We start from the raw sequence: 10969 nt of genomic DNA, 5'->3' as shown, positions 1-10969 counted from the left end.
ATTTTCACTAAAAAATAAATATCAAAGTAAATACAAAAATCAGTTCTCCTGATTGGTGTGTGAACCTGCATGAAGTCAAGCCTGCACTCTGTGGCCACCACAAATTCAAGACAAGCAGGGCAACAACAAATTTCACCCTCCCACTCCCAGGTTTCTGTCAAATCAAGCCCCAAAGGTTAGGGACAGAGAGCAAAATATCCTAGATTCCTTTAACTCATTTTTTTTTTTTTTTTTTTTTTTTTTGAGACGGAGTCTCCCTCTGTCGCCCAGGCTGGAGTGCAGTGATATGATCTCGGCTCACTGCAAGCTCCACCTCCCGGGTTCAAGTGATTCTCCTGCCTCAGCCTCCCACAAAAAGCTAGGTTTACAGGCATACACGATCTCATCTGGTTGCTTTTTTTTTTTTTTGTATTGGTTATTTATTTATTTATTTATTTATTTGTTTTTGAGACGGAGTCTCGCTCTGTCGCCCAGGCTGGAGTGGAGTGACTGGATCTCAGCTCACTGCAAGCTCCGCCTCCCGGGTTCACGCCATTCTCCTGCCTCAGCCTCCTGAGTTGGGACTACAGGTGCCCGCCACCACGCCCGGCTAGTTTGTTATATTTTTAGTAGAGACGGGGTTTCACTGTGTTAGCCAGGATGGTCTCCATCTCCTGCCTTGTGATCCGCCCGCCTTGGCCTCCCAAAGGGCTGAGATTACAGGCGGGAGCCACTGTGTCCAGCCCCTTTAACTCATTTTGAAATGATTCCTGCATAACATATTCACATAAATATTTTCATAACCTAAGAACTTTCCATTTATCTAGTTTCCTTAATTAACTTGCGAGAAAAATTCTTATCAGTGGATTTGTTTTAATGTTCAAGATACATAAACCAATGTGCAGCTAGATACAAAATAACAATTTATGCTTCTTAGAAACTGATCTCTGCTCAGAGTCCTGGAAAGCAAGTCTCAATGGAAAGCCAAGTGGGCCGCAGACAGCAGACACAGTTCCTCAGCCTGGTCAGTTGCTCCTGAGATGGTGGGTGAGTCAGAACGTGTGTCTCTATTTGTCAAGTGGTGGTTAAGCCAGGCATTATCTGAGGTGCCTCACAGAGTTAATATTCTTTGCTTTGAACTTGCCGCCAAATAGTTCATAGGACAGTGTTTATGCTCAGCCAATGAGTAGAAATGTAGCCCAAAGACCCACAACATGGGGCAGAGACCAGGGCAGGGGACCAGGGTGGGGGACCAGGGCGGGGGACCAGGGCGGGGACCAGGGCAGGGACCAGGGCAGGGACCAAGGCAGGGGACCAGGGCAGGGGACCAGGGCGGGGACCAGGGCAGGGAACCAGGACGGGAACCAGGGCGGGGACCAGGGCGGGGACCAGGGCGGGGACCAGGGCAGGGACAAGGGCAGGAACCAGGGAGGGGACAAGGGCAGGGGACCAGGGCAGGGGAGCAGGGCAGGGAACCAGGGCAGGGACTAGGGCAGGGAACCTGCTCTCCCTTGCTGATGGTCTTCACCGTCCTCCCCTCCTTCCTCCCACGTGTCGGGATCAGTGAGGGACTGGAGGCACCTTTCAGAAAATGTATTCAGGATCTCCTTCTCCTCTCCTTCAGGAGACAAAAAGCTTGATGTTGCCTTGTATTGCTTCTGGTATTTGAACACTTATGTTGTGATGACGAGGCACCGTGCGCAGAAGCAGAACCCACTACATCCAAAGTCACGCTGCTGTGCTGGCCTCCAAGTCCCTCACCTTGGACATAGGCTGTTAACGTGACAAGGTGATTTATTCGCCAGTGAACACATCTCCCATATCGCAGATCAGCGAGTGGAGCGTGCTGCAAAAGGTGCGGTGGCCTCAGACCCCCGAGATATCCTAGAGACGTGAAGGCTGGGCTCACCTGGCCTGTTGTGGCTGTGGTGAAGGTAAGGGAGGCAGGGAGGCTGCACCTGCCCCTGGCACAACCTGCTACACCACAAGCACCCAGAGCTGCTGCTGGCATTGTCTTGCTTTGCTCTGAATCTTAGTTCTTAAGCTTAGCCCCAGAGCACCAGGAAAGTTGCAGCCTGTGAGAAAAAGGCAAGATGTAAATTCTATTTCAGGAATTTGACCTTAAAGACAATTATGCTTATTTGTGTAGCCCAAGAGAGGAGCGCATTGAACACAAGTCAGGTCTCAGGGCTCATGTGGCCTCAGATAGTAATTCTTACCTCACTGCTGTTTCAGGCAGCCAGTTCTTACATTTTCATCCATTAGTAGGAAGAGTGTCTCATCTTTTATATAAAAGGTTGGGTTGCAACACACAGTCAGCCAGGCCTTTCCCCAAGAGCTGTGAGATGGTGCTCTAGGGGCACTGAGCCTCGGTGACCTGCCTGAGAGCCTCGTGCCCTTCAGTCCTGAAAAATCACCAGCTCTGCAAATCCCAACCCAAACAGGAAACTCTGCCCCAAAGCAGCACAGACGTAACTCCTGATACATACGCGCAACCTATCTCCACATTATTATCATTATTTAATTTTTTGTAATAAAGCCTTGTTTTGACTTACAGCTCCCAGAGGCATCCTTTCAAGTTAATATAATTCTAGCTTTATTGCAGTTCAGATGAACATACTTTTTTAAAGCTAAAATAATATAAGTTGCATCACGTACTAACCCCATTCTTAGGGCTGACATGAGTACTCAGGTTTCTGTTTTGTGCTACAACTTCATACATCCCTAGTCCATGCAAACACTTCAAACCACCATTTTCTAGAGATAAATGCACCACTCTATGGCGATGAGGTTCTGCATGATTTCTCTCTTATTCTTTATGCTTTTCTGTACTTTCCCAGTTTTCTAAAACATTAAGAAAATTTGTTGTTAAAATTGTAAAAACCTTTTGAAAGAACATGCATGTAAAAAGAAAATTATAAATGAGATATCTGTAATTACGTGGAACATTGCGACACGGAAGATGGTAGGCCCAGCTGGCCCTGTGTGTCTATGTTGTACGTTCGAATCACTCACAAGGTACCCAGCACGTGGTAAGTGCTCTGAGGCCTCTCAGGCAGCAGCCAAGTAAGAACGTTTAATTCACTAATTATGGTAGGAAAAGCTGAATTACAGAACAAGTGATGATCTGCCTGAGATGCTCATGTAACAACCTGGAACATTCCTGGGGAAAGCTGGGCCTGACTCCCACCATTCTGCTCTTTCCACACGCGGCTCCAAGACCTTCTGCAGACCGTTAGAGAGTGCGGAAGTGCGGAGTGTGAAGCCACACTGAAAATGCCTTAGCCTCCCCAACAGTTTTGCTTGTTTTTGCTTCTAAATAAACTGAAGACTGACTTCAACATAATCATGCAACCAATTGAAAGACTTTTAAAAAGTTGTTTACAAAAAGAGTTGTTACTTTTGTTCCTCAAGACACCAAACCTGAGCCTAACTAACATTTTCATTGAATTGGTGATTGGCTTGACTTGTTTCCAAATTGACTTTACTTGTCCTTTGGAATCACATAGACACAACCGTAATCTAAAAGTCAGTAGCAGCTAAATATAAGAGTATTGACTAAGCTGCACAGAAAACCAAAAACTTGACATCCTGATGGAAAAGCTGCAATCAATTTTATAAGAAGAGCTAACATTTAAGGAGCACTTAGTATATACCAGGTGGTTTTCTTTCTTTTTTTTTTTTTTTGAGACGGCGTCTCACCCTGTCGCCCAGGCTGGAATGAGTGGCGCGATCTCGGCTCACTGCAAGCTCCGCCTCCCGGGTTCACGCCCTTCTCCTGCCTCAGCCTCCCAAGTAGCTGGGACTACAGGTGCCCACCGCCACCACGCCCGGCTAATTTTTTGCATTTTTAGTAGAGATGGGGTTTCACCGTGTTAGCCAGGATGGTCTCGATCTCCTGACCTCGTGATCCACCCACCTCGGCCTCCCAAAGTGCTGGGATTACAGGCGTGAGCCACCGCGCCCGGCCACCAGGTTGTTTTCTAAGCACCATACCGGTATTAACTTAATTCCTGTAATGACCCTAAGAAGAAGGCTATATTATTATCCTAATTTTAAAAAGGAATAAACTGAGATACCGAGCCATTGAATAACAGTGAGTAAGTAAAGAAGCAAAGGATTGATCAGAGGTAATCTCAGCCTGAATCCTCTTACCCACTGAGCTAGGACTGCATTCTCACCCGCAGATGGTGGTGTGGGCAGGGCTACATAGTGGAGTGATCCAGACCCTGGGCCTGGTGTTACGCACACTCAGGTTTTCATGCTCAGTTTGCCACTTACTAGCTGAGTATACTTAGGCAAAGTACTTTATTAAGTAAATCTCTTTGCCTCAGTTTTCTTAGTCTAGTCCCTAACTTACATGATTGTCATGAGACTTAAATTAGAGAATGTTTGCAAGTTGGTTAGCTAGTGTCTTAACACAATAAGGCTCCTGTAAATGGTACTTACTAGGATTATATCAACTTTCTAACATGTATTTTGTCCTCCACAAATAGTAGGATGCATTTAGAATGTTTGCAGTCAAAGGAGAAATTTACAAGGAAGAAGGCAGACTGCCTTATTTCCGAACTGAACAGGACTCAGAAGCCAAAGTTTAGCTGTGTTTAGAGAGTTTTGCATATCTCAAGCAAGTAGCACTTTCATCTAGTTATTCTTTTATTCAAGATCATGGGAAACACCCATTTTGGAGTGCTTTAAAACTCTTTTATGCCAAGAAAATGCAGATACACAAACAACACACTATGTGTAATCCTTGCCTCAAGAGATCTGTGAACAAAATGAAGCAACAAAGAGCTGGCACGGAGTGCTGTGCTGGCCCCGTTCATTTCCCCGTTCATCTCCACACTGTTCTTGGAGCTGGGAGTGGAAAGGAGCAGGTAATTTCTTCCATGGGAACAGCCAAAGCATATTATTCTGGTGAAAGTACTTAAATACACAGAATAGAGACAGAACATGAAAAAGAGCAAAGTGCTTTAAGGAAAAAAGTTCTCTCCTAGGAGAAAAGAATCATCTAGTTTTGTTTTATACTCGTAGAACAGAGATTAATGCTGACATCTAGATGTCTAGCACGGATCCCAATATGTAACAGTTAAGAAAGTCAGTTAACATTTCCTAGATGACTGATGGAAAAACACCTAAAAACTTTCTACCCAACAACCAAAACCATCTTCCAGGAAAGACATCTATTTGCCTTGATTCATTCCAGAACATATGGACCATCCAACTGTAGCCACAAAGAGGGAGTCTGTTTACGGAAAACTATTGCTAATATTTTCAAACCATTTGCTACATTACTATATTTTAAAAGCTTAAAATTTCACAGAAAAAAATAATTTTGCCTTTTGGAATTACTACATTTTGGAATTACAAAATTTTGCCGAAAAATTCTTAAGGCAGCTGAGTCTGCAGGGTTGAAAGACCAGCGGAGATGATGGTTACAAAGTATGCCAGATGGCTTTTGTCCCATAACACACCATCCTAAACTTGGTGGTTGTGATGGTCAATTTTGTGCCAACTTGGCTAAGCCATGAACCCAGATATTAGGTCAAACACCCAGGGTAAATATTGCTGTGAAGGTATTTGTTAGATGAGATTAACATTGAAATCAGTAGATATTTTGTAAAGAGGGTTACCCTCCATAATGAATGGACTTCACCTAAATGGTTGAAGGCCTTAAGAGAAAGCAAGACCGAGATTCCTGAGGGAAAGGGAATCCCGCCTCCAGACGGTCTCTGGGCTCCAGATTCAGCATCATCTCTCTTTCTGGCTCTCCAGCCTGCCAGTCCCCACAGTCGTGTGGGCCAGTTCATTATAGTACATCCCTCTCTGTCATGTATCGTATCTTACTTCTTTCTCGGGAGAACCCCGACAACCGTAATGGCTTATACAACAACCTTTATTTCACTTACAATTTCTCAGCTGGCAATTTGAGCTGTCTTCATTGGGGTAGGTCTGATCTTCTGGGCCAGACTTAGCTGATCTGGACTGGGCTCATCCGCGCATCTGTAACTGTCATTTGTTAATCAAACATTTAAACAATTTCCAAAAATGTGAAACAATTTCCCTTTTCCCACCAATTTTTGGGGGTTTTGGAATATATAACTATTTTTCATAAAATATGTTATTAATATTAAAATATGTTGGTCTTAATATTATTTTTAAATGAGTTCATAAGTATTTTTTTACACTTCCCATTTTGATGTTTAATAAAGTAAATGTAGATAGATATGACCCATGTGAACAAAAGCTCTTAAGCATCCTTAATAATTTGAGCTGTGTAAAGGGGTCCTAAGAATGAAAAATTTGTGAATCACTGCTCAATACATGTCCCTGTCATCTGGAAGCAGCTAGTGTGGGGTCCGGCCTAAATCTCCACGGCGCGAGGAAAGCCACGGCCATCCGGACCTCCTTTGCAGTGATCAGTGCCATCCATTACCTAAAACGTATTGAGGGTTTGCTATGTGCCAGAAGGGCGAGGTTTGCTGTGTAGGCAGGAGCCAGGTCACAGGAAGATTTTCAAACTTCACTAGGGTTTCAGCTTCACTTAGAAAGAAAAAAAAAAAGTGACTAAAGTATTTTAACGAAGAGAATGATGTGGCTCGATTTATATTTTAGGAAGATTATTATGAGGCTGTGTCTTTGATGGAATGAAGCCAATAAGACTGCAGCCAAGAAGATCATTTGAAGCTTTTAGCTGAAACCCAGGTGAGAAGAGGGTAAGGCCTCCTAAATTAAGGCAGGAACAGAAGGAAAGGAAGAAGAGCTTCCAGGAGTGATGAATGAGACAGATCGATACCACTGGGTGACTAAATGGGCACAAAATGAACAGCATTTCCTTTCTCCGAAGGCTATTCCCCTCGAATTATTGGCATTATCTGAAAGATGTAAACAGGTATTTTTCAAAGGAAGATATATTAATAATCAATAAACATATTAAAATGTGTTCAGAAATCACTAGAATAAAAAAATGCAAATGTAAGCATTTTTTACAAAAGTAATAAACTGTCTTTAACCAAATGGCAATTTTTTTTCTTTAGCAACATGTTTTCAAGGATAGGAAAAGTGACATGCAAGCATGTTTGACAGCAAACTGAATCAGTACAACCGTTCTGAAAGGCACTTTAGAAGAATGTTTCAGGACTCTTCTAGGAACTGATCTTAAGGGAACACTGTTCATGTCATTTACCACGTTCTTACATGCTATCTAACGGGCTTCTCCATGTTTACTGTAAGTCTCACCTACTAGAATATAAATACTGCAAGAACAAAGATGGAATCCCAAGCACATAGAAGACAGTACAACACATTGTAAGTGCTTCCTAACCCCTTCTTAAATAGATAAAAGATGTCCACCAGGATTTACTTAACAGAGTGGTCACTATAGCATTGCTTACAATGGCTAAACTGGATAAATCTAAACGTTCATCAACGGGAAACTGGTTAACAAAATAACAATGCCACCGCCATATGACGCAAAATCACATAACCATTAGAAAGCAAGTCATTAAGGATGTTTAAGGCTATGAGAAAACATTCCCAATGTGTTAATAGGGTAGATAATAATTTAAAAGTGCATATAGAGTAACATATTAACTGTATTCAGAATCACGAATAACACCAAAATGTTAACCATGATTACTCTCTGCCTACTGTGTTTATAGTCATTTTTATTTTCCTTTCTATGCTTTCCGTATTTTCTACAACCAGGAAAATAAAATTTTGAACCATCCCCATATGCCACAAACCTCTCTGAGTATATTTTATTACACAGAATAGTGTAATAATAATGTTTACAATAATAACATACAGTTATCTTTAAAATATTGCATTGTATTCAATATCCTCCATTTATAAAGAAGGAAAATCTGTGTGGTGGAAACATGGGTTTGATTAGTCTCTATTTTTCTGTGTTCTTGTTTCTAAATTCAGGAAGTGGGCAGTGAACTTTTTAATGCTTTCCATCCTAGCAAGTTAAAATTTTAAAATGTTGAAGTTCTCTAAAGGTAACCTTCAATTACTCGTAAAAGTCATGTTTATGAAATACCTCGGTCTCCAATATTGCTGGTTAAATGAAACATTATTGCACATATTACAGAGGAAAAGGTATTTATTTGACCTTTGGCAGTTTCAACACTGCAATTTAATATTGTATTTCACATACCATTCCAGCTGATCATATATTTTTTAAAAGTCGCAGAATTTTGAAAAATCTATCCTGTATTAGTATCCATTTGTTGCATCAATTAGCATCAATGCATTATATGCAATACCTAAAAGTTTTATAAATATTTTAATAGTCTTACAACAGGGTTCCAAAATACAGTATGAGAGAAAGAGGCTGGGGAGTGTTCATGGCTGGCTCAGGCTTGCATAAGGGAGCAGGACCACACCGACACAGCCAATGAAAGAAACTGCAGTGCCAAAACCACAGGGCAGGCTCAGAACGGTTTGACTGCATGCTGAACTGTGTGCTTCCTCATCAACACACTCTGCTGACTAGCTTTTTGTTAACTTCGTGAGAAGTGATGACATTTAATCCTACCACTTAGAGGAAGAGAAACCATTTCTACCCATTGATCTTTAAGTCATCATGAAGGAAAGTGAACTTCAGGGCTTCCTTCTTGCCTTCATCATGGCTCTCATCACACAGATGCACCTGTGTGAGATGTCTTGAGCCGCAGAGCCCAAGACATGCTCAGAATTCATGCTCAGCATTCAGCCAGAAGCTGATATTATAAATGGCAGTAAACCCCAGTCGTTTGATACAGTTGTTAAATTCAGATTTTGACCATCTGGTTCTTTTATTTTACCAGTCTGCGTGTGCTTAACATATTATTCTACTATTAAATTGAAGGAATACCAGGCTCACAATAAATAATCCAAATAAATGTTGCCATAATGTGTATATTTGGCTCTGTCTGCTGAGCATAGTACTTTGGCCCCGCTGACGCATCATCCAGGCATGTTTTTTTAATGTATTTTCTTCCCGTTTTCCCAGGCATCATGTTGTTCGCTAGCTCAAGGTGCATACCTTATTTTTTTGGTAAGCTAATTACAGAGAACCAGTCTTAACTCCTATTTCTGTATGTATGATGACCTACACAGGCAGATTGAAAATAAGGGAAGATATGGAATACCATGTTTTTAAAGCTTTCAAAAATGCATTGATGATCTGGCAAGAAAGTAAGAAATATTAAGAATTATGAATCTAAGTCAAGCCAGAAACCTGAAAGGTAAGCAGAGCACTAAAACCTACTTGTCATCATTGGGCATGTGCGAACCTAAGGAATTTCAGCAACAACTTTTGTGGTCTGATGGGTGGGTGGGGAGAAACAAAGACAAAAGCTCTGGCCAACCCATTATCCCACCAAGCTCTTCAAAAAGTGGGAAGCCTGAGGTTGAAGCAAAGATTAATCATCGCTTTCTTTCTTTTTTAAAAGAAGTTTAGAGTCAGGGTCACCCTGTTGCCCAGGCTGGAGTGCAGTGGTGCGATCACATCTCATTGCAGCCTCAAACTCCTGGGATCAAGCGATCCTCCTGCCTCAGCCTCCTGAGTAGCTGGGACTACAGGCGCCCACCACGCCTGCCTATTTTTGTGTTTAGACGAGGGTCCTCAAACTCCTGGCCTCAAGCAATTCTTCGATCTTAGCCCCCTGAATAGCTGGCATTACAGGCATAAGCCACCAGGCCCAGCCCTCGGGGCGGGGGGGAGTACCTACATTTGCTATTTAGGACATTACAGAGGCCAAATGAAAGGAGACATCTCAGCTTTGCCCCCAGGAAGCTAGGGCAGAGGCTTGGCCAATCAGAGCTCTAGCCAGCTCTAGGATCTTGGCCAGTCAGAGCTCTGGCCAGCTCTAGGATCTTGGCCAGTCAGAGCTCTAGCCAGCTCTAGGATCTTGGCCAGTCAGAGCTCTGGCCAGCTCTAGGATCTTGAGAGAGCGATGCCAAGCTCTGAGGAAAGCAGCGACTGTGTCAAGTCCATGCAGCAGTGGAGATAAAGCACAGCAGGATCAGGGCAGTGATTGTCTACTAGCAGCAGTGCTAACCATGCATTCTCAGCTGCCTAATTTCACTTAGTCTCCACACGTTTTTGAGTATGGATCTCCAGATGCGTGATTCTTCCAAATATACTTCTAATAAATATTGCTTCTTCTGAATTTCCTACTTAAATTAATCAGACTTTATTTCTTTTGTTTGCAACTGAGTGCCTCGCTGATATAATCTTCCCCCAAACTCAGAAATCTTCCATAATCAAGCCAAAGAATTCCATCGGGGAGATGTCACCCAGGGAAGCTTAAATCTAAATAAAAGATAATAATCTGGAAGAAAGCTTTCTCAGATACAGTTGTTATGCACCGGGGACCTATCCAGGGTCCTGACCTTCCTTATAACTCATGGTCTCGAAAGCCTTGTGCTCCTCCACCTCCTGTCACGTATCTTTTTAAACCCTCACCCACACGACTGTGACTCATGACCACTGCAATTACCCGTCTTAAACCTTCGTGGTCCACTAATACCCTGAGTAATTCACACCAGGAAGAATTATCATGCTAATTTTTCAAATCATAAAACCAAAATCAGTTTAGTGGATTGACAGTTCACAATGAAGAATGCATCCTAGGAGCTCACAATTAACTTTGTGAAACTGGTAATTTGCTGCACTTTTTTGTCATAGTAGTATCTTCATTCTTTTTAAAAATAAATACGTATTACGCACCTACAGTGACCCCAGCACGTTGCTAGGTGCTCTAATTGGCCGGAAGAAGTGGTCCTTGCATCAGGCAGTCCTATAGTAGAACAAAGATCTTAATTTGAGATCTAATTTATCCAGTTAATATGTGTGAATTCAGATAACCCTCTTAATGCTTTAAGGCTCAGCTTCCTCATCTATAAATTGGGGTTCTACTCATCTTCCCTGTCTGTCTAAGGGTTGCTGTAAAGATCAAATAATGATCGTTGTCAGTAAAATCATAAAATGTTCTTCCAG

General features: G+C 42.4%; 1 long non-coding RNA gene across 1 annotated transcript; it reads right to left on the bottom strand.

Annotated features, from left to right (window-relative positions):
- Window positions 1-1303: 1303 nt before the first annotated feature.
- LOC126955472 (uncharacterized) lies at window positions 1304-10730 on the bottom strand. Its single transcript, XR_007725938.1, has 3 exons — window positions 10700-10730; window positions 5889-5988; window positions 1304-2054 (listed from the first exon to the last, which is right to left on the bottom strand). It is a non-coding gene; the product is annotated as an uncharacterized LOC126955472 (long non-coding RNA).
- Between the last annotated feature and the right edge of the window lie 239 nt (window positions 10731-10969).

This window comes from Macaca thibetana, chromosome 5 (genome assembly GCF_024542745.1).
Source record: "Macaca thibetana thibetana isolate TM-01 chromosome 5, ASM2454274v1, whole genome shotgun sequence".
Taxonomy (NCBI): domain Eukaryota; kingdom Metazoa; phylum Chordata; class Mammalia; order Primates; family Cercopithecidae; genus Macaca; species Macaca thibetana.
This window is presented reverse-complemented; position numbering and strand designations above follow the sequence as displayed.